Source organism: Xyrauchen texanus, chromosome 20 (assembly GCF_025860055.1).
Source record: "Xyrauchen texanus isolate HMW12.3.18 chromosome 20, RBS_HiC_50CHRs, whole genome shotgun sequence".
NCBI classification, from domain to species: domain Eukaryota; kingdom Metazoa; phylum Chordata; class Actinopteri; order Cypriniformes; family Catostomidae; genus Xyrauchen; species Xyrauchen texanus.
Window position 1 is genome coordinate 30,366,905 of NC_068295.1, and position 25,179 is coordinate 30,392,083.

General features: G+C 42.9%; 1 protein-coding gene across 1 annotated transcript in view; it reads left to right on the top strand.

Moving 5' to 3' along the window:
* The first annotated feature begins 311 nt into the window (after positions 1-311).
* LOC127661023 (leucine zipper putative tumor suppressor 2 homolog) overlaps positions 312-25,179 on the top strand; it is a 32,514-nt gene continuing 7,646 nt past the window's right edge. The window contains exon 1 of the mRNA XM_052151565.1: positions 312-563. The gene's annotated coding sequence lies outside the window, so the exon portion shown is untranslated. The remainder of the gene's footprint in view (positions 564-25,179) is intronic.

Consider the following 25,179-nt stretch of genomic DNA (forward strand, 5'->3'; position numbering starts at 1 on the left):
TTTACCTGAGAGCAATGAGAATGTTAGCAAGAATGTGTGCATCGGTCACATCAAAGCAGCTCATAAGGGCCACATTTAAAAAACAGGATGGCAATCTCTTCATTTTCCAGAGATGCAGTGGTGGACAGAGAGCAAGAGAAGAAAAGTTGAGGAAAGACAAGGAAAAAGAGAGAGGGAGTGCACATGAGGAGGGATTAAATGTGCATGAGGATGGGGGTGGTGAAGGAGGAAGGGGCCACAGACAAGAGAGAGGGAGGAGGGGAGCAGGAGAAGGAGGCGGTGCTGCAGCAGGCAGCCAGCGAGGAAAGAGAGGAGAGTGGAGGACAGGACACAGAGGAATGGGGTTTCAGAGCAAACTGCAAAAGAAAAGAGAGGTAACTTTAGCATGAGGAGGAGGAGTAGGAAGAATATGTGTGGGAGGGAAAGAGACAGAGAGAGTGCGTATGTCTGAGATAGAGGAAGCAAATCTGCAGTGTAAAGTGAGCAGCTGGGATTGTGTACTGAGTTTTACCTCCAGGACAGACTGGGGAGACGCGAGGAAGCAGCCATGAACCACACTATGGGTATGTCAGCAACACAACTGTATTTATTACACCCTCTGAAGGCATACAAGTTCAAATTACTTCTACTGCTCGCAATAATAATCTCTCAGGGCTTTGAAGTAATGTGAAATTAATGATTAACTTTCTTAAAGCTAATAGCACTGGGGTAAGGGTCTACAATTCACTTGGAAGAAACTCTTTGAAGTTTTGGAGCATTGTTAGTGATTTCTATTGAAGAGTTCTGTTTGGGAAAGTTTGTATGGGACAAAAAGATACTGTACAGTGAAATTACTATATTAACATGTTATTTTAAGGATATTCTCATACAAATAATAGCAAGTTGGGTGCTTCTCCTCAAGAGAAATAAAAATGGAAAACATAATGAAATTGTTAAAGTACAGCTATAAAAACGAATTAGGATAGCATAGTTTAGGTCCTTTGGTCTTGGAAGTTTGATGAGAAATGTATGTTTTCGTATTAAAATCTCAGACTTTTGATCGCATACTTTAAGATCTTGGTAAATCTGAGCATTGTTTGTGACATCGTCTAGATCCCTTTTGTAACTCTAGAAGAGACATATGTGAACTTACTGGGGCCCTTTTCTCAGGAGAAAAGAGATATCTGAGAAGGAAATTTAAGGAAACGTTTATTTAATGTCATTGCTGTCTAGGAGAAACAATTGTGATATTAAAAGTGATCTACTATGTAATGTTGTTTTCCAGTGGTTATTAACATCTAATGGAAAGAGTGTTAGTGGATTTTTTTATTTTTTTTGTTGGTTTGTTATGATGTGTGCCTTATCTTCTTTTCCGTATCCGATATGTGTGTGAGCAAGGCCTTGTGAATGGATTAATCTGATGTACAGGACTTACGTAAACTGAGCCTGTTTGATTGCTTCTATGTATTGAGCCAAGCTTTGGACAGAGCAGTATACTGGAAGTAAGTTTAGTGCTTTTATGCACTACTCAGATTGAAGAGCTGGTAATGTATGAACAAATGGCTTACATTGACAGTGCTCATACACACACACAGAAATAAATAATTCTCTCCTCACCCAGTTCATACACAAAGTGTCTTCAGACTAGTCAAACACCACTCAGATACTTGCACAGCATGCAGTTTGATACATTGATGTTTCGTTTTAGAATGGGATAAGGTTTTGATTGAAGTGTTCCAAAGTTTGAGAGCTCCTATTTGTTTAAAGTGGATGGATATGACTTAGCTCAATGGCACATTCTTATATAGTAAAAGCCTGATATAGAGTCATCTGTTATTGCAGTGACTCTGCTCCAGATGAGATCACCTGGGGGGGAGGAAAGGTGCTTGCGTCAGTGAGTCAGAAAATAATAGATGAGTTAAATCACTCACATATGTTACAGGCTTTGAAATGTAGCATTAGAAAATGCTGTCAGCTTACTGACTTTATAAGGACAGTTTGTGCCTCTACTGCATCTTACTAGTTTATAATTACAAAAATATACCTAAAAACACCATGTTAGTATAATTTTTTTTTTTACATGTACCATGGTAGTGTTTTTTTTTTAAGTACATTGGAGTACTATATTTTACACCTTATAAAAAGTAGAACAAAAAACTTGGGATGTCACGATACTGGTATTGGAATCGGGTCCAATACCACGCTCACGTACTTGTTCTCATGCTCGTAAAGATTCTCCAATATATATAAAAATAATAATACTATTTGACGTACAAATGAAATTTCGTAAACATTCAGTGCACAAATTACAATCACGTCATGTCCTAGTATGATTATTTGAGATGAGATGCATATGTAGGTTGCATGTGCTGTGCGCTTCAAATAAGAGTGCTTGTGAAAGTGTGGAGTGTTTATAGCGAACGGGGTTAGTGGCCGTAACGGCATATATAGAAACCAAACAATGACAGAATGTCCTGTTGCTCATCGCAGCTGCAAAGTACAAAAAAACTCTGATTAACATAGAAAAGATAACTTTTATTGCATGTAATTTGGTGTTTGAGTAGGACACAGTGTGACTGTAGCTATCTTCAGCCGCATCTCTCTGTTTGATTGAAATGCGTCTATTCTGCAAACTCTTCAGACATGTTTGTAAGTTCTGTTCTCGGGTTTGTGTGCAGGTATTTTGTGTGTTCTGTTGATAATATCGCTGGTCGTCCTGTTGAAGTGAAAGAAAATGAGTTTTCGCTTGAATGCCCCATCTCGTGTGTGCTGCATAGATATCTGTAAAACTTGCGTTCATACTCATGAACGAACACAAGAGATCAACGGCCAGTGAAAATTTTCACTAAATAATACATTCGATTTCTGTTTGTTTCTCACCAAACATTATTGTATGCTTTCATAACAATCCTGAGTCTCATGGAATAATTTATTAGACTTCTGAATTATACTCTTTTGTCCTTTTGAAGCTTGAAGATGTGGTCACCATAAACTGCCATTGTATGACATCACATCACATCACATCACTTTTTTTTTTTTTTTTCTCGCAATATTTCCCTTTGTGTTAAGCAAAAGAAAGTAAGACATATGGGGTTATAACAACACAGGGATGAGTAAACAATGACTGAATTTTCATTTTTGGGTGAACCATCCCTTTAAGGTACCATGATAATAATAGTACATGTCCAAAAATCATGGTAGTGCCATGTTCGTTTTTCCAAATTTTATTGTGTGATTAATGTACCATACCATGGTTCTTTCTAAAAAGTATCCTTACAGTACCAAAAATACCATGGTACATGTCCAATAAACCATGGTGCTACCATGGTATTTTTATTTTACCTTGGTATCACCATTGTCCTCTCTTCTCTCTTATACTGTTTCCATTTATAAGATGCCTCTATGTGCCAAGTATTTATATAAGGCTGTAGCTTCCTGCAGACGTATATAGAGAGAGAGCTCATTAACTGTGAGTTGGTCTCAGCTGATGGCACTGAATCAGAAATTTCCATGTCACTCTTTTCCTCCCCATCTGATCCCGGCTGGAATCTGTCGGAACACCGTCTGTACATCCACATCCCTTTGTGGCTGGCCTCACTGTGGCATGTTTGCAAGTTTTCAAAATCCTCTCCAAGTTGTTTTTTTTTTTGGTTCGGAGGGGGGTGGGGGGGGCATGGTGCAGCTCCTTCGTGGTTCACCATCTATGCACTTTTTAGATGAATTACATATTCATGCTGGCATCATTTATCTGAGGTCACGCTGGTTATGTAAGTGATGGTGTGGAATTAATTTACCGGTATGTGCACTGTGCCACTTTTCCCCAACTGCAGTTTGTGTTGTACATATCTGCACTGTGATTTGGGTTTGATAATGCCAGAAAGACCACAAGAATATTTGTCTGTCTAACTCTCTGCTGATGCTGGTTCAGAAAGATTCAAGAGGAGGGAGAGAAACCATTTTATAATGATCAGTGTCCAAAGCTAGTATACTGTAAATATATTTTGACTTGAAGAACTTGGTGGGCCGCACATAAAAGTGGTCTAGTAGGGCTATTTAGAAAGGAATTAACCTCAATTAGGTTTTATCAGTCATAAAACAGTTGCAAGACACATTTTAGCATATTTGACATTTTAATTTATTATAATTGATATTTGGATATCCTACACCCTAGGGAGGTGTTTCAGGCACGTCCAGCTGGGAGGAGGCCTCGGGGAAGACCCAGGATTACGTTCAGAGATTACATCTCCACACTGGCCTTGGAACGCCTCTGGGTCCCCCAGTCAGAGCTGGTTAATGTGGCTCGGGATAGGGAAGTTTGGGGCCCCCTGCTGGAGCAGCTGCCCCAGCGACCCAACTTCGGATAAGCGGTTGAAGATGGATGGATGGATGGATGATATTTGGTTTTCTATAGCTATTAGTTATCACCAACCAAAAAGTACCATAGTACTTCCAGGATTGTTGGTTATGAACCATGGTAATACATTCAGTCATACCCATCAACATTTGGGTAACAAAATCCGGGAGACCTCTGCGTGGGGGTGGGGTGGGCTCTGGATGGCAGAGGCATGCTAAAAACATACAAAATGTGCCGTTTTTTTAATGTGCTGAGTAACGTCATTTTTCCCACCGTGTCTGATATGCGACACACTTTGCAAAAGGCGTGGCCATTGTCGATATTGCTTTGAGATGAAATGTAATAGTTCTTCCAGCTGTTGTTATATTTACATGTATACATATATATTTTTTTTTTCGCCGGAGCTCCACCTAAGTCTTCTCCCATCTACCAGTGATGCTTGATTCAACTTCCCGCGTCTACTACCTGTGCAGAAATCAACAGCGCAACTGGGTTGTAGGTTGCCAGGTTGAGGTCACAAATGGGTTGAAATTTGTATGATGTGTCGATTGTGTGAGTAGGATGCGTTTCATACATGATCTGGCAACTGGACAACCTTGGAATAATATATTGATTTGATTGTTCATATAATGATGTTTGGGCCATACAAATTACGGGAGTTTCCTGGGAGAAATAACAAAACGGCAGGGGGGGCTGGAGATGGGTGTGAAATACGGGAGACTCCCGGGAAAAATGGGAGTGTTGACAGGTATGCATTCAGTACCATATCAAAGTATCTGATAGCTGTAACATGGTACCACCAAATAATTATTTATTTTTATTTTCTTTAAGGGGATGTACACTAAATTCTTATTTTGAGGCTTGGTCAAAATCTGGATGAGGATGTAAGTGGTTTTCTTTATATAAAAACCTTTTGAATTTGTTAGGAGGAACAAAAAAAGCATCTGCATTAGCTTACTGTCTTTCCTGCCAGACTTAGCTTGTCTCTATTTACTCTTTGTACTCTTCTAAATAACACAGAACTGTCTGTCCTTTTTCTTTATATATACCAGAAGGGTCTGTGGCTTCTCTCTTTCTCTCTCTCTCTCTCTCTCTCTCTCTCTCTCTCTCTCTCTCTCTCTCTCTCTCTCTCTCTCTTTCTTTCTTTCTTTTTCTTTTAAGCCCACACTCAGTGACCAAGACAAAGGACATTTTAAATGTTCTCTGAAGGAAAATTACCCCATCACATTATAACCATCCTATCAGTGGCATCTCCTCAGAATTGCCCCTTTAGCAGTAATAACAGTGTGGTGGATCCACAGTTCCTCTCCATGCTTCTGTTATTTCAAATGTCTGTTTCTGACCACTGGGTTGAACCAAAAAAACATTCCTATTGTGGCAAAAAGCAGCTGACTCAGAAACAATTGGCTCCTGGATATTACATGCCAATTCCCATGCTGGACACTTTTCTTGTGCTTGCAAACAGACAGAAATGCCCAGAATTGCAATGGGTTGAATTGATCAAGGACGCAGTGAGGGGAGATATGATGTTGACCACAGTGTAACAGTATTACTAGTCTTGTATATCCATACTTAGTACTACACTTCTAAAACTAAAATCCTGCTGACAAATATCCAGTTTATGCACTCAAAAAACTTCAAGATATATTTCAATTGTCTGAAAGATTTACCCTTATGATGAGGTTACTAATGAACTATTTAAAGTTCTTATAGTTCTTTATATTTCTTGCAGGAACTGAAAGTGTGCACCCCATGTCTTCCAAATAAGGCCATGGGCATCTTTACATTTTTAAGGTCTATTCACACCAAGACCGAGGCCTTTACAGTGTATATCTGCATAAAGATTGGACCACTTTGATGTTCTTTTTAAGCTTAAGAACTGTTAACTTAGACATGAAGAGATTTATTAAGCAACCAAACGTAGCTTATTTTGCTTTTACATGCCATTTAATGACAGATTTATCTGAAATCAATAATGACACAATAATAGACTGCTGTGTACATTTGTTTTACTGCAGTATCAGTTGCTGTGGCTGGCCGGCTGTACAGAAAACACAAAAAATTAGCAAATAATGTCTGTAGACTTTGTAATCAGAATTTCTGTTTATTCAAAGTAATAACTACAGATTATTTTGTATAGACATTACTCAGAAAACAAAGTAGAATGTAAAGTTTGGCTTATGATATCTTTCTGCAAATTGACCCAAACAAAACTCTTTCAAAGATTTGATGCCACTAACCAGAAGAACTTTGGCAAATCCAGTGATTAGCTCTCATTGTATCAACCTGGCTGGAACCTTGTAAACTTCAAAGCTTAATTTCCAGGCTGACTGTTGTCACCGAGGCTACCAAAGTTGCATAGCAGCCATCCAGTCAGATTGAATCTGGCAATTTCTGTAAATGCTTGCCATGTTTGTGTGCAGTATGTATCAGATGGTCAGTGAGCAGTCTGTGGAAATCCCTTTATTTAAACAGCCTGACCACTATAATTAAATAATAAATAAGGCCACAGGGAAATACACGTTTGCCTGAAAGTTGTATGGGGTCACAGTCTGAAAGAAATAGTTTTGTCCAAGTGTTACTGTTTTCTAGGACATATTAAATAACAATACTTGTTATTTAACCATTCCTTATTTTCCAGAATCATGAAGCTGAAGTGTGCAACTTGTGTGCCACTAACCTGAAATGGAACAGAATTGCAAAAACAATGAAATTATAATTAAACAGATTTTCCAAATCACCCCATGTCTTCCATAGGTCAATCTTCACTGATAGTCCCACCCCAAATTTTCACCATTGATTGAGCCATTGTTGCTGTGTCAGGCTGGTTTGGATGCTCAATCAAATAGAGCACTACAAAGCATTACAGAGGTACAGTGATATTTACATGTTGGGGAAATCAACCTAGAAATGGCTTACTTACTCAGAAGTTTCCTCTGCATATTAAGCTGTAATAGGAGAAAAAATGACACACTTCAGCTTTAAAAGATTACTTTGTATTGATTACAAAGGTCCTGATATACAACGGAGGCCAATGACGGTTTTTACTGTTGGCAGATGCTTAGTAATGGGCACCATGGCCGCCGTTTGGACCTATGCCAGTGGGGCTTGCACTGCACACTGGGTGAAACTAAATGTATGGTATTGATTGGCAGGTAGTGTCAGTCCAGATGGCAATAGCTCCTGTGTAGTATTGTGTAGAAAACATTGCCTGCTGCATCTGATTCTGGAGTTTGAACCAGCCGTCTCTTTTCTGAAAGGCTTGCTGGATTGGATGCCCAGGGAGACTCGGGTCAGTGAAACAGGGCAGGAGAGTTTGATTGTCTTTGGGAGGTTTGTGTGGCAGCTTGGGCCACTGTTCAAGGGGGCATTTAATAGAGCCCATGTGCTTTGAGATGCTAAAGAGCAGACTAACCCAATGTCTTCTTTAAACTTATGGAGTTCCCCTCTCTGTTGTCCTTCTCTCTCACTTACTCACTCACTCACTCACTCACTCACTCACTCACTCACTCATTCTTTTATGAATTCCTTTAACTCTGTCCATCATCCCCTTGTTTCATTCGATTTATGCTCACTAATACTCCACTTGTGCCCTTTTTCAGTGGTCTTTCTTTTTTGTCTTTCTCTATTTCTTATGCTCTGTCTATCTCTTTGTCTTAGTTCTCTCTGTGTTTTTGTTACAAACTTTTGCTCCCCCCTCTCCTTCTCTCTCTTTCACCCCAGGACATGCACATGTAGGCCTCAAGTACCTTGGTAACAGCTCTAAACAGAGCTAAAAGCCAAAAGCCTGCAACAGCAACAGTTTGGCAATGAAACCGGCAGGGTCAATATCGCTGGTTCTACAGGCAGTGTTACCCTGCCGCTTTGAATTTTATCCAGTGCTTCAACAAAGAAAGACAATTAATAAAGTGGGGAAGGAGAGCTATGGGAGTCTAACATACAGAAAGGGAGTAGCTTTACATAGAGAGCATCAGAGTTTAACAGTAGTTTTCTGTGAATTTCTGTGAAAAGTATTGTATTAGGGATTTTAAATTGAAATTTAAAAGCTCGCAATCAAACGAGTATACTTTGAAAGGTAATGCGGTCGACCAGGTGCGATCCGAAATGGAATGCAGAAAAACGACGTATACTTGGGCCTTTATGGTCCAGGGGCATGATAAATTGTGTTAATAATTTGTACCTGTTATTATTTTTATTTCATTAATCATACTGAATACGCAATCAGTATATAATATAAAATAACATATCAAACTAAAGGATACAGCTTGACATTTTACGTCAACTTACCAAATATTTGGTATATTATACCAAATCAATATTTGGAGTGTAATATTTAATAAATACACTCCAGGTATTGTAAACATTGAGACGTTATCAATTAAGACATCATAAGGTAGTCTTTGATATTCCTTATCAAAAAATCATATGAACACACACTGAGCCCTGTGATCTCATTTTGCCTTGTTTTCCATGACACACACAATTAATGACAACACACAAGTGCTTTTGTATGTGTGCCAAAAAGCATAATCCTCGCTCTCAGACAATAAGACAATGAAATTGTGATCAGTGACTCCTTGTCATCATTCAGAATGGATCTCCTGAGTGAGAAATGAAGGCCTGAAAGAAGATACCACATCTGCTTATTTCAGTCCGCATGAGCATTTTAGCACACACTGAGGACGATATTTGGGTCCACTGACGGCAGTGATCCCTCTCTTTCTTTTGCTCCATTAACTCTATTTCAAATGCATCATTTATGACTAAACTTGGACTGCTACAATACATTATATCATGTCCTATTACTTATTCAGTCTTGCACATTAGCTGATAAGGACAATGTATGAAATATTTCAAAAGTATGAAAATACTGAAATGCCAATTTGCATTGTTGCACTGTTACACACAAAAATGTTGTACTTCACTGTTGATGGTGGAAGTTCATGCTTTTGAGTTTGTATTGAAACCCAATACGCCAATACTGGGAGATTCAACAACATCATGCAAACTATTCTGGAAACCACATACCCCTTTCTTACATACTGTAATTGTTAGCATCCAGCTAATATCTGGGATGGCATGAGGTTGAGTAAATGGGAGAATTTTCATTTTTGAATGAACTATCCCTTTAAATATTTCATCTAGTAATTGTTCTGCTGTATCATAGCGGCATTCAAAGTAATTTAGAGCAGATTAGATCCCATTGCCCTCTCAGATTAGGACAGATTCACTCACCTTAATGGATTCACAGGCCCTCTGTGGAGAACAGCTGGCATTTTAATGCAGTTAGTGGCACTAAGAGCCATCGCCTTCCTGAAGTTATTTTTCTGTAGCGAAATGCTTGGTAACAACTTACAACAAGGTTATATTCATTAACATCACCTAATGCATTAGGTATCATGAACTAAAAATGACACAACTAAAGTAAAACATTTTCTTTTAATTAAGAAATGTAGAAATAAATGTAGAAATTTAGAATTTATTTAATAAATGCTGTAAAAGTATGGTTAGTTCATGTTAACTATTGTGTTAACCAATGTTAACAAAAACAACCATATTGTAAAGCATGTTTTATAAAATTTTATCTTCTAGACTTTATATTACTTAATTGCAGGCATAGTTAGATTAATGACATGTAAAGCTGATAGATTTTCCATTTTGGCTCTGTGTAGTCACTGTGCACACTGCACTTATGTAAAATGACAAAGAATCTAATAAGTAACCCTAATTACTGCTACAATTAGACTCCATGCCATATATAAATAATAGATGAGCATGGTAGCACATTGTAATTGCAGCAACCTAATTAGTGTTGTTCAAAGAGTGATGTTTTTCAAACTTGGTCCTTCAGATCACTAACAGTGTGTTTGTTTTCTGTTACACTCATGTGACAATGATTTTTGTCAGTCTGTTTGTAAGCCTAACTGTTAGTATTTTGATATTATTGTGTGAGTTATCTGATAGAGGGGACAATATCTGTGCAGCTGGCAGGAAATCTTGGAGTGGGGCCGTAGGTTGCCGAGCGGCCAGTAAGAGCTCACTGGGGGGTTATCAGGCGTGTGACTGAAGCTGGACACTGATTCATATCTGTAACATTGTTTTTACATTTTTATGCATTTCACAGACGCTTTTATCCAAAGCGACTTACAGTGCACTTACTACAGGGACAATCCCCCCGGAGCAACCTGGAGTTAAGTGCCTTCCTCAAGGACACAATGGTGGTGACTGTGGGGATCAAACCAGCAACCTTCTGATTACCAGTTATGTGCTTTAGCCCACTACGCCACCACCACTCCACTTGTTATTGGGACCTGATGAAAGAAATCTGGTGCAGGATGATGAGAGGACAAGACATAATTGAGAATACAAAGGAATATAACTGTAGGAAAGTAAATGAAAACTGTACAGGGCAAGGTATATGATTTGTTTTTATGCAAGCCCGGTTGGCAACATGTTGGCCACATATAATAAATAGCTACTTGTAAAATCTTTTGTAAATGTGTCAGAAAAAATATGTATTTATATTTTTCATTACCATTACGCTTTCTTCACCCAAAAAAAAGACCTGCAATGTAACTCCATGAAAGCATAAATTCAAAAATACATTTTGATGGCTCATGGTGCAAAACATTGCTGATTTATCATTTTCAGCCTATTCTTACTTGTGACTTCTAAGACACTAAATGTGTTTATGTGTCTATCTGTGCTGATTTAAAAAAAAATCTATGTAAATATTAGGGCTGTCGATTTAACGCGTTAATAACGTGCGATTAATTTTACAAAAAATAACGTGTTCAAAAAATGTACGCAATTAATCGAAATGCTTTCCTGAGAAATTCCTGAGAAATGCAAGCTTGTAGTACCACCTGTTTACTCCAGAGGGCAGTAAGTGAAATGTCAGCTGTATGGGCAACACACAGTTTATTACAGTGAACAAAACATTAACGACTCTTCAGTGGACACACAAACATGCGTTACGTTCTTGCGTTCAAAACACTTGAAGGAGGGCAAATGTGAACTAAGGGATCTCAAGATGTTTAAAGATTGAGTATTAAACTATATTTAACTTGACACAGTGACCTAAACATTTTATTTTTATGACGCAACACACCCGAGACACGACACAAGAATGTCTGACACTGGTCGTATCGTCTTCACCTCACAAATATTTAATTACCAACAAGGTTAAGTAGGTGTCCTTTTAACTGTTACACCGTTTTTACAGTCAGTCTTTATTTAAGAAACATGCTCCCTGAAATAGATCCACTTTGCTCCTTCTGTAATGCTGTAGATGAATCTGCCCCTCACCTTTTTTGGGAATGTGTCCACGCTGTAGTATTTTGGAGAAAGTTTGTTTGTACGTACCTCTATTTTAACTAGTTTTTCTGTGCTTTATAAAAGACGTTTTATTTGGTTTTCACAGTTTTGATAACGTCTAGGTTACGTATGTAACCTCCGGGAACGAGACGTTGTGTCAGAGAAGCGACACTAGGGGTCTCTCTTGAGCGCCGATATTCACCTCTGAACTATGAAAAAAGGCCAATGAGAGTTGGCAACCAGTATTTGCATGTCCCGCCCCCGGACATACGGGTATTTAAGCAGCGCAAATACGGGAGTTCATTCAGGATTTTTCTGAGGAGACGGAAATGGTCCGGCCACAACAGGGGCTCGGCTCAGCGACGTGGCAGGGGAGACACAACGTCTCGTTCCCTCCATCGGGGAACGGAGGTTACATACGTAACCTAGACGTTCCCCTTCTGTCGCTCTCTCCACGTTGTGTCAGAGAACCGACACTAGGGGTCCACTTAAAAAGAGCCATGCGCTGAGCCGTGTACGTGATCTGCTGATACAGGAGCGAGTAGGTATTCCTACGTGCAGAACGACCAACTGTATCAGGCTGCACGTACCCTTCCCCAATGCCCCATTTAAGCCATCAGGATTCCTTATCGTTACCCTGGAGGGGGGAACAAGGTGATGGCCGCCAACATGGGAATGGGCCATCCTGGCTGGGCCTCTTTTCTCTCTATGTTTCTCGCATAGAGCAACTACGGCCGGGGCCCTTACACGCATTGAGGGAAGGGGGTCTTAGCCCTTATTAGGGCGGAGAAGACCCTGCGGAGGCCACACCTACCCGGGAGGGGAGGCAAATTTTGAGTGGCAAATACATCGCATGGCCTATACTTAGGTCTTATGCGGAAAAGTAGTGCGGTGGTAGATCCAGCCTCGCAGAGGGGGGAAGCATACAGCTGTAACTGCCTAAGGGAAAACTGCCTAAGGGAAACACGGAGTCAACTCGTGAGGGGACAGAACCGTGGTTTTACACACAGGGGGAGTCCGAACAGGAGGCCTTACCTGTGGGGCACCTATACCAGTACAGGGTAGCTTGCGGTACCCGCAGTGGTTTGGGTCGGCGAGTTCCTCCGCAGAACTGCAACCCACGAGGGCTAGGGAGGAGATCTCCTGGGAATGACTGTTTCCCCTGGTTAGGGGGAAGGGCGCTGGGTGCAAGCGATTCACCCGGTCAGATCATGGACGTGCCACCGAGTTCTACGGGCTCGGTACCTGAGAGAACACGGGACGATACTGACTCAACTCGGAGATTGTAGAATCTCGCAAAAATGTTAGGTGTTGCCCAGCCCGCTGCTCTACAAATGTCTGCTAGGGCAGTGCCCCTAACCAGTGCCCACGAGGACGCAACACTCTGGTGGAGTGGGCTCGGACCCGCAAAGGGGGGGGCACGGCCTGGGTGTGATAAGCCAGGGAAATGGCGTCGACAACCCAGTGGGCGAGTCTCTGCTTGGAGACAGCATTCCCTTTCTGCTGTCCCCCAAAGCAGACGAAGAGCTGCTCAGAGCGTCTGGTGCTCTGTGTGCGGTCCAGGTAAATACGTAAGGCACATACTGGACACAGCAGTGAAAGGGCTGGGTCTGCCTCCTCCCGGGGCAGCGCTTTCAGGTTCACCACCTGATCCCTGAAGGGTGTGGTAGGAACCTTGGGCACGTAGCCCGGTCACGGTCTTAGGATCACAAAAGTGTCCGCCGGACCGAACTCCACGCAAGCGTCGCTAACAGAGAACGCATGCAGGTCCCCGACCCTCTTGATGGAAGCGAGCGCGATCAGCAGGGCGGTCTTGAGAGAGAGGGCCCTGAGTCCAACTGAGTCAAGCGGCTCGAAGGGGGGGTCTCCGGAGTCCCATAAGGACGACCGAGAGATCCCAGGAGGGAAACAGGTTAGGCCGGGAGGGAGTCATCCTCCGGGCACCTTTTAGGAACCTGACAATTAAGTCCTGCTTACCAAGAGACTTGCCGTCTACCGTGTCCTGGTGGGCCGCGATAGCGGCAACATACACCTTGAGGGTGGAGGGGGACAGCCTCCTCTCCAGCCTCTCCTGAAGAAACACGAGCACTGACCTAACTGCGCACTTCTGCGGGTCTTCGGCTCGGGAAGAACACCAGTCCGCGAACAGACTTCACTTCAGGGCGTAAAGATGCCTGGTCGAAGGGGCTCTGGCTTGGTTAGTAGTGTCTATGACGGCCGAAGGTAGGACAGTGGGAGGTTTCCTGGGAGGCAAACAGGTCTACCTGGGCCTTGCCAAACCTGTCCCAAATCAGCTGGACCGATTGGGGGTGGAGCCTCCACTCTCCGCCGGGCAAGTTTTGTCTTGACAGCGCGTCCGCTATCACATTGAGGTTGCCGGGGATGTGAGTGGCGCGCAGTGACTCCAGTCGCTGCTGACTCCAAAGGAGGAGACGACGGACGAGCTGTGACATGTGGAGGGAGCGTACTCCGCCTTGGCGGTTTATGTAGGCCACCACCGTGGTGCTGTCTGTCCTGACTAGGACGTGCTTGCCACGAATCAACGGAAGAAATTTCTTCAGGGCAAGAAAAACGGCCAGCAGCTCTAGGCAGTTGATGTGCCAGCGCAGCGGGCCTCGGTTCCACCGGCCTGCGGCTGCGTGCCCGTTGCACACGGCGCCCCAACCCAACTTGGAGGCGTCGGTTGTAACCAGAATGCGACGGGACACCTGCTGCAAGGGTACTCCTGCCCGTAGAAAGCAGAGGTCTGTCCAGGGTTTGAAGGTTTGGCGGCAGGCAGGGGTAACTTCCACACCGTGCGTGCCGTGGCGCCATGCTCGTCTCGGGACTCGAGTCTGGAGCCAATGCTGAAGTGGTCTCATATGCATCAACCCCAGTGGCGCGCCGCCGTGAGGATGCCATATGCCCCAGGAGCCGTTGGAAACGCTTCAAAGGGACCACGGTGCCTGGTTCGAAAGAAGCGAGGCATTCCAGCACTGACTGAGCACGCTCGTTGGAGAGACGTGCTGTCATTGAGACTGAGTCTAACTCCAAACCGAGAAAAGAGATGCTCTGGACCGGGTGAGCTTGCTCTTTTCCCAGTTGACCTGAAACCCTAAACGGCCGAGGTACTTCGAGCACCTGGTCTCTGTGTGCGCATAGTAATTCCTGCGAGGAGGCCAAAATGAGCCAATCGTCGAGGTAATTGAGTATGCGTATGCCCGCTCCTCGTAGCGGGGCAAGAGCCGCCTCTGCGACCTTCGTGAAGAAGCGAGGGGACAGAGACAGGCCGAAGGGGAGGACCTTGTACTGATACGCCTGGCCGTCGAACGCGAACCGTAGAAAGGGTCGATGTCGAGGGCGAATTGAGACGTGGAAGTACGCATCCTTCAGGTCTACCGCTGCGAACCAATCTAGATGCCGGACGCCAGATAAAATTTGTTTCTGGGTAAGCATTTTGAACGGGAGTTTAGACAAGGTCCGATTGAAAACTCGCAGGTCCAAGATCGGTCGTATGCCGCCGCCTTTCTTGGGTACAACGAAGTAAGGGCTGTAGAAACCCTTCTTCGTTTCGGTCGGAGGGACAGGCTCTATCGCGTCCTTGATTAGAAGGGAGGCTATTTTCTCGCGCAGGGAGTGGGCATGTTCGCTGTGCACTGCGGAGGAATGAACGCTTCGCAGCGGTGCGGAACAGGTAACGCGGTGCGGAACAGGTAACGCGGCGTCGGGAGGCGCTGTGGCGTCCCGAGGCTCTGGTGCTGAGAATAAACTCAAAGCACTTACCTTGTTCCGCGCACCCGGCAGGGGGCGGGTTCGTGACTGAGGAGGAGGTCTGATGCTGGCGTCCTCTGGACTCGTCTGAACCGGCCGGCCGGGGAACAGTCGTGGGGCTGAGGGCGGGAGCACCGCATCCTGGACACCGAGACTGTTGAGGCCTGAAAGCACAGTGCCGTGAGAATGGCATTTGCGGGCCATGTGACCCAGAGGTAAAGGAAATAGCTCTTTTATTGAGAATTTGGGTACCGCAGCCCCGTCAGGGGTGCGGCAAATGAAAAAACAAAAGATTCTCCTCCCGGCCCTCCACCGGGGGACGGAGTGGTCTTACCACCTCCTGAGCTAACTTCTTGTCCTCTGGGTCCGCTGTCTCAGGGACGCTTGGGAGCCTTCCGGGTCCTCAAAGGGGTATGTGAGGCAGGGGGCGTACGCTTCCTGCGGTTTGCTCGACGCCGGGGCTGAGAGCTGGGCCCAGGTTGGGGCGGAGCAGAAGGTCTTCTGGCCGCGGGAGGACGCCCTCGGCGAGCAGGTGGGGCCTGGGCTGTGGCGGCAAGCTTGCGGCGCGGCATGATGTGCGAAATGGCCTCCGTCTGCTTCTTCACCAGGGAGAACTGCTAGGCAAAGTCCTCAACGGTGTCGCCGAAGAGGCCGAACTGGGAGACAGGGCCGTTGAGGAAGCGAGTCTTGTCAGCTTCACGCATCTCAACCAAGTCCAGCCATTGCTGACGTTTCTGGACCACCAGAGTGGCCATCGCCTGCCCGAGTGCCTGCGCTGTGACCTTCGCCGCTCTCAGGGCGAGGTCGGTGGCTGAGCGCAGTTCCTGCAGCATGTCGCGATCAGGGCTACCCCCGTGCATGTTGCGAAGTGCCTTGGCTTGGTAGACCTGCAGGAGAGCCATGGCATGCAGGGCGGAAGCGGCGCGTCCGGTATCGCTGTAGGCCTTCGCGGTGAGTGAGGATGTTGCTCTACAGGACCGGGAAGGGAGTACAGGGCGGCTCCGCCAGGTGGTAGTGCTTCCGGGACATAAGTGGAGCGCAACAGCTCTATCCACCTGGGGGATCTCCGTGTACCCGTGGCACGCTCCGCCGTCGAGGGTGGCGAGGGCGGATGAGCAGGTGGCGGTGCGACGAGTGGAGAGGGGTGCTCTCCACGAAGACTTCAGCTCATCATGCACCTCCGGGAAGAAAGGAACCGGGGCGAGGCTGTGGCGGCTCAGCGCCAAGAACCAATCGTCCAGCCGTGATGGCTGTGGGGAGGATGGAGGGTTCCAATCCAGACCCACGCTGTTGGTTGCCCGGAAAGCATATCGGACATCTGTGCGTCGGCCTCCTCCTGGGCGTGCAAGCCCGGCGGCAGCCCAGAGGAGCCCTCAGCATCAGAGCCCACGCCCTCCGATGTCGCGGCGAACTCATCTGCTTCCATCGCAAGAGGGTAGGCAGACTGGCTGTGAGGTGAGTCGCCGCCACCTCGAGCCGGGACGGGAGTCAACGAGCGTGCCGAGCGCTGGTGGTCCGAGGGGCATACCGGCGGAGCTGCACCAGCTGCCATCCCGGATCGCCTCCATCGCCAGCCGCATCGTCCTCAATCCAGTGGGAAGAAGGAGCGACGCGGGGGGCGGCTGGAGTGGCCTGCTTACGGTTGTAAGCAAGCCGCGACCGCAACGTTGTCATGGTCATGTTCTCGCAATGAGAACATGAACCATCCACAAACGCAGCCTCAGTGTGATCGCTGCCCAGACACACGAGACAACGCCTGTGGCCGTCGGAAGCGGAGAGTACTCTACCGCATCCAGGAACAACACAGGGGCGGAAAGTCATCTTTATAAAGACGCGTCCTTAAAAGGACATTCAACGCTGCTGTGTTTTTGCTCTTTTAGAGGAAATTACTCTTTTAAATAAAATCACTCTTTTATGAATGAAAGAACTCGTGAGAGATCTTTCTTATCTGCAACTGTCGATGCGCTCAGGGGCAGGAAGTGCACAGCCGTGCAAACAGGAGAAAGCCACTGTTGTGCTGTAGAATCCAACAGCATGCAGCAGAGGATAGCAGGAACTTCGGTGTGTAAACGCAGCAGTCTGCAAACATGACCATCGGCTCCGAAGAAATTTTCTGAATGAACTCCCGTATTTGCGCCGCTTAAATACCCGTATGTCCGGGGGCGGGACATGCAAATACTGGTTGCCAACTCTCATTGGCCTTTTTTTATAGTTCAGAGGTGAATATCGGCGCTCAAGAGAGACCCCTAGTGTCGCTTCTCTGACACAACGTGGAGAGAGCGACAGAAGGGGAACTTAAGTTAATATTTTCTGATTAATCTGTTTATTTTTCTTGCCAAGTTTTTTATACATAAGTGTAAATTTATGTCTATAAAGCCCCTATTTGAACTTTTTTGTAAAGACTTGAAATATTATTTTAATACTTTTTGTACCTCCAAAAACTCCATAGCATTGAAAAGCATTGCACTATGTAATGAATATAATGTCTTTGCATTATTGTAAAATATATCTGTAGTATTGTGTACTGTGTATACCCCTGGCTTGTTTCTAAAAAAAAAAAAAAATGTCTGACGCAGGTGTTCATTGACGGGTCCTTAAACAAGCCCTCATAATAAATCTCAAACTGATTGACAAATTCACTTGTGAAATGGATTGCTGTGAACTGTATGACAATGATTGACTTATGATCAATAATATGGTAGTAAACAATACATTGTATTCTAAAGCCGCTTTTTGTATGGCCTTATCAATGAATAACTCTTCTGCTACAAGAATGTAATGCATTTTAATTATCTGAATATTTATTATTATTATTATTATATAATTGTTTAATATTTAAAGATAACTATGTATCATTATTTCATCATTATACGGTATATTGAATTATTGTTATATGAGGGGCTTTCTCAGCAAATATTTGTATATGCGATTAATCACGATTAATTAATCGGGACACCATGTAATTAATTCGATTACAAATTTTAACCGATTGACAGCTCTAGTAAATATGCTTGACGGATGTCTGTTGTGACTGTTTCGGCACGTCTCGCATTTGTTTCAGCTTCTTGCTCAGGAGCGCACCCCTGGTCAGCCTTATTATTGATCCCTGCTGGAACTACAAAAATTAAATCAACTTGTGAAACATTTTACGGAATAGAAATGAGCAAATGAGAGTGCCTTGAAGGAGAATAGGAAGGGAAGAAGAATGATTACAAGACACTAAAGGAGTGAAGAGTGAAGGAATAGATAGAGTGACTAATGAGTAAGACTAGAAGGTCATCAGGGCAGAGAGTTCACTTAAGAATATACAGAAACACAGCTGACTGGTTCGGTCCTCAGATGCTTGAGCTCCATCTGAGGCTTCATAATCACTAAACGCTCTATCATTGGATTCTCTAATTGTTTTCACTTGAGCATACTGAGACTGTGCAAATCTCACAAAGCGCTCCAATTAGAAGCATAACACAATGATTTGTTACATTTGTTGCATTTGTGTGGATTAATTGTCTCCTTTGTTTCATGGGCAACCTTTAGCCAAGCATGTACATTTGTTCTCTCAGTATTTGGGAAACATGCGCACACACAGTGTTTTTATGAGGATGTGTGGCTGCATTTACAACAATCAGATGAGGTAGTGGATGAGGTCAGCATTTCCTTTTTGCTGCTTCCACTGCTCTCTAGTTTCCTTTGTTTCTGTGTTTGTGTGTTCCTGTAAGGACTGTGTAACTTGATGTGTGTTTATTACATCTCTTCTGAGATATTTTAAAAATGTTCTTGTTTTGACAGAAATTTATATGACCTAATATGGGATAGTTCAACCAAAAATAGAAATTCTGTCATCATTTACTCACCCTTGTGTTGTTACAAACTTGTATAACTTTCTTTCTTTGTGGAACACAAAAGAAGAAATTCTGGGCTACGAAGCTTAAAAAAAAATATGGAAAAACACCATAAAGGTACAGTATAACAAAAGTAGTCAATATGACCCAAAGCTATCATAGGACTTTATAAGACTTGGAATATAGTGGTTCATATAAGTCTTATAATAGACCACTTCTTTTATAGTGCTTTTGCATAATTTTGTAAGCTTAAATGCTCCAGTCCCTATTCATTGTAATTGCATGGAAAAAACGACCATTGCATTATTCAGAATTTCTCCTTTTGTGCTCATTGGAAGAAAGAAAGTCATATGAGTTTGGAACGACATGAGGGTAAATAGTTACAGAATATTCATTTTTGGTTGAACTGTTCCATTAAATTATATTAATAAGACTTCTTTAGGTGAAGTGAGAAATATACTTTGAAGTAAATACATACCTCTATGTACTGTTAAAGGAATAAGCTTGGTGTTGTCAGAACAAAGGCAGTTGGTCGCCACAATGTCATGTCTAACATCTCCATGGCAAGATGCTTTGATCAGGATCTGAGCACACATCAAATATCCTGCCCCTTGCATCTACACTTGCACCAAACAGAGACCAAATGTGATTAAAGGTTTAGGGATTTCTGCCTAGAGATTTGGAGCTCTGCTGGGTTCCAGGCTCAATGCTGGCATTTCCACCCAGTTCTGCTCCAGACTCTACAGAGAAGCTCCATGATTCCTAAGAGATTTACACCTCACCACTAATCCTTTCCGGCATCAACAGAGCTATTGAGATCTATCATAACAAGATTTCAGCCACCAGACCAGTGTGGAATTTGATTAGAAATGCCTGCAGCAGAGAGCCACACTATTCTCTCTCTGTCAAAACAGAGCAGATCAAAGAGACACTTGTGAGTGAGCACAAGTTCAGTGAGCTGCATGTAGCCATCACTGTTTGTAGATTTGTAGACAAAATAGTAAAGCGTGACATATGTTTTTACAAAAGGTACATGTTTACATTCTAGTACACATGTACAGTGGACCCAACAAATATTTGGACAGTTATGAAACACTTAAAAATTGCATTAGATAATAAAATATCAAACCAAGTGGCAGTTATTAATTTATAAGTTAGCACATGCACACTTATCAAGCAAAACATTTAACAAAAAGAGTCCTGTTAGGTTATAATTATTAACAGTTATACTGGTCAAAATTAAGACACTTTTTGGTGGTCAAATGTTAGTGGGACATTTCCATAGTTAATGTGATGAACACAGCCCCCGATGACACTATTAGAGGTGCAAATTTACTGTATTTCACTCTTTATAGATAGTGTTTTTTGTTTTTACTGTGTTTACATAATTCAAGATAGCCAGCTAATATTTATTCAGAATATTGTCATTTGTTATAATAAACACACTTATAAATGTATAGAAAAATAACCATAACCGTTTTAAGAACCATTGCATTATTATAGAACCATAATATTTTTTTACGTTTTCTATTTATTAACAAATAAGTTTAAAAAAAAATTGTTATTATAGAAAATCAATAATTTCTCAACTTCTATAAATTAAAGTTATATCAAAACAACATAAAAACCTATTATTACAATAAATGTCACATTTAGCTTGGTCGAACTTTAGTGGAGTGAATTAACCTTTAGTCTTTAACTCGTGAAAATCACACCGAAAAGAGATTTTAATTTCAATAGAATAACCCTGGTAAAATAAAGGTTGAACATTTTTTGTAAATCACACTTTTAGTTGGTTGCAACAATTGAACATGTGTGTTTTGAGTGCGTTATTAAACCATTGATAAAGCAACTTATCCACGACCAAAACAAGTCTATATTGATCTTTATTAAAATCAGCATGTCTACAAACTTTAGCAGTGGGACATGAAAATTCCTGAAATTTAAGAATGCCATTAAACGTGTTAACTTTTAAGTCTCTCCCAAAGTAAATAGCTGTGTGAAATCATCTCACCCACACATGGCTGGTTGGGGGTTCGAGGGGGTTTATTTTGAAGATGAACTTCAGTAACCTAAGCACAGGTGGAGGAGGGCATCAGCAAAATTAGCTTTTGAGATTTTAAACTTTGAAGAGCAGGAACAGAGGAGAGAGTTCTGGGGATCATTTCAGCAGGGGAGGGGTCTCAGCATGGCTGGTTTGAAGTTTGTAGGGTTTTGGAGATTGAAAGAGGCAGATGCTGGGGGGATCTTCTGATCATATTATCACAAGCTTTGTGAGAATGTCCAGGGTTGTGTGTGGGTTAGTTTGTTCGGATAGCCCTTTTCCACCGACATGGTTCGGGGGCGGGTTCCTGGGCCAGTGTGAATTCTCGAACTGGTCTGCACGTTTCCACCGCAGAAAAGGCAGTTCTGGGATGGAAAAGCTGGTTCCATATTGGCCCCAGAAGCTTGCTGGTCTCAGATGCAGGAACCGCTTACGTCAGGGTGCGGAGGGCGGTATAATGTTTCATCAAGAGGAAATGTTTTCCCAAACAACAACAGAAGCTACCATCTGCAGCAAGGAGTACTTCTTCACTCTATAACAACAATAAAAACCTTGCACAAAAATGTTAGACATCAAAAGTGTTGAGGAAACATGGATGAAATGAGCACTCTTATAGCGATATGGTTTGCTCAGTGGTTGAGACTCAGGGTTACTGACCAGAAGGTTGGGGGTTCAAGCCCCAGCACCACCAAGATGCCACTGTTGGGCCCTTGAGCAAGGCCCTTAACCTTATCTGGTCCAGGGGCGCCGTATCATTGCTGACCCTGCACTCTGACCCCAGCTTAGCTATGTGAAAAACTATGTGAAAACTGATACATTTCACTGTATATATGCAAAAATGTGTGTATAATGTGTGACCAAAATAAAGGATTCTTCTTCTTCTTAAGATGAGATTCAAGATAAGAGAGATCGCAAAGGGGAAAAAAAGATTCTAAGAGGAGATATGGCAAGAAATGATGCACATTGACTTTTATCAGATGATTTAATCGGTCCTATGTAGCTGATCTCATTAAGTTATTACATTTTCCAAATTTGTTGAAAAGCTGACCTGAGGCTCTAGATTGTCCTGGCCGTGAACCAGCTGAGCTCAGGCTTGGCACGCAAACCATCACCATTTCGGTGGAAAAGGGCTATGAGTGGCTTGGGGCCTCCAAGCTTACTTTAGGGTAACTTTAGAGTAACATTTGGAATCTGATGGGAAAATGGTGTGGGTTGGAAGCAACAGAGGTTAAGGACTAGGGCTGCCCCCAACCAAAGATTTTCCTAGTCAACTAGTAGTCATTAGTTTAAGCCATTTGTCGACTAGTTGTCGCACGTTTATAATATTCATTTAATTACTTAAATATATTTTTTGGGGGGTATCAGAAAATGGTTTGAGTTCCAGGGTGGAGAAAGAATATTATAAGTAACATTCCTAACACTGTACAGAGAGATACTAAACCAAAATAATAAGCTTTTAAAATATAAATTCTACAAGCCCATGCACGATGCAAGCTGCAGCACCACCGGCAAAAGTGGTAATGACTCTGAATGTTTTGGGAAAAACCAGCAAGGAGACTGTCTGAGCATTTTGTGAATTTATAGAGAGAAATGCACAATAAGTTAAACATGCAGTAAGCGAGGTTCTGATTTAGCTTCCCCACTCCTCCTTAACACCTGGATAAGCCTAATAGCTCATATTTATCTAGGTTATCTAACGTTAGAGCGAGTAGCCATGCTAAGTGGCTTACGTTAGGCTACTTAAATGTTTCAAATGATAAGCCATGTTTGAGGTCGATGAATGATAGGTGAACGTTTGCCTGCATATTTTGCATGTCACCTTCTCTGGGTCATCCTGTACCCTCTCGAAATGATCCCACACTTTGGATTTCCTGCCCAACATAGTTAATTACCGTATGGACCGATCATGCCTGTCACTGGCAGCAAGACTTCGCCACTTAATGTGGATTTTTATTTTTTTTCCAACTGACCAATCAAAACTTGGTTGACCAAGACTCTTCTCATCAACTGGTCGACTATTGGGGGCAGCCCTAGTAAGGACAGGTTTGTGGAGGGGGTGGATATGTGTATTAAAAGAGTGAAGTGATCCATGATGATTCAGCATGGTGTGACCTCCTCTTCTTAAAGGCCTTGGAAATGCTTGAAAAGGGTTCCCAGGAATCAGACATTGGCAACAGCCTTAAAATTCCTAACATATTTCACCTTGTCCAGAAGAAACACTTTTTATAAAATAAAAAGTTGATCGTTTTCTGCCATAGTTTATGTTATGTAATTTGCATTGAGGTCTGATTGTTATGGCAGTGTGAAAGTGCAGTTAGAGAGCTGGACTGAATAAAGGAACATACTTCAGAATTCATCAGGAAAGGAGGAAACAGGAACTGGGTTATCAGCTAAAAAGACTTTTAATTAAACACAACATAAAACTGTTTTTCAGCATAACAAAACACACACTGTACACACACACAGCTCCATGTGTCTCTCTCTCTCTGGCGTCTCCGGCTCCTCCTTATCTCTCTCTCTCCCTCTGATTGGGGCAACTCAGCGCCAGGCATGCATCCTCACAGCCTGGCCACACCCTGCTCCTCGTCACTTTGCTGAAGCTGAAATGCCTGATAACGATGTTAGTGGAACCATGTGTGTAAGCAAAGAGATGCCCTGGAAACTGTTACTCTCAACAAGTCACACTATCCCTCTTACTCCTCTTTCTCAAACTGTGTGTTTCATCGCTTTCACCTCACTACTAAAGCCAAATTGTTTTATGTTAATATTAATACTATCCAGACTCTGCTCTGAAAGAAAGATTCCTATTGCCTTGTCAGTATGCACCTGGATTTATTTATAATATACACAGAGGGTTAGAGCAGAATCTTCTCTCATACTCCTTTTCCACCGACACAGTTCTGGAGCCGGTGCCAAATCTGGAAGTGTTCCAGATTGTTTCCGCAGAAGAAAAGGCAATTCTGGGCTGGAAATTTTGGCTCTGCACTGGCCCTTTAAACCTGTTGGTCTTGAACCAGGAATAAGTAATGTCAAAGGTCAGGATGGTGTGAAATGTTCTCAACAAATATGGTTTTTGAACATCAACAGCTCAAAATGCATAACAAAACAAGATTTAAATAAAAACAGTCATTATACATTACACTACATTGTGGCGGGGCCGGGTGGTGATTCTACACACCTGGTCCCTTATCAGGCTAATCAAGCCTCTGAGAGGGATAAAGGCCGACTGCGGAAGATGGTGCAGGAGAGAGAGATCGTTTACAGGCATGTCCGTAATGTGATGTTTGTGTCTTTTGACTTTTTGTGAGAGGCATGACTTAGTGTAATTTATCAAATGTATAGAAGAACATGCCACGTATACATAAGAGGATGTTAATTCTTTAAAATCAGTAAACCATCAGGCACTCACCCACAAATGAAATCTGTGCCATAAAGGACAACAGGCAGAAGGACAGTGTGACTTATAGGAAGGTTGAGGCTGGTCATGAACTCTCAGAGCAACATAAACACTGTCCTCCTATGCTGAAATCTGCCATCTGACCTATTCAGAATTTAAACCTCAGCTAAAATGGCTTGTGGTGCAGTTGAAACTTGTGGATGAGTGAACAGAAATGGGAGTGTTGTAAGAAATTTTTTAGGCAGACTGATGCTGAGACACTGTTGTATCCCTGTTAAAAAGACCAGCATTGCTGTGTTTGAGATGCTGGTTTGGATGCTGTCTCCACCAGGTTTCTTGTGTTCACAAAAATATGAAAATTCTGTAAATATTTGCTTTCCTTCATGTTGTTTTAAACCCATTTCATTTTCTTTCCTTTGTGAAACACAAAAGGAGATGTTGTGCAGAATGTCATCATTCAGATTGTATGGGGAAAAAGAGTAGTATCAACATTATTTAC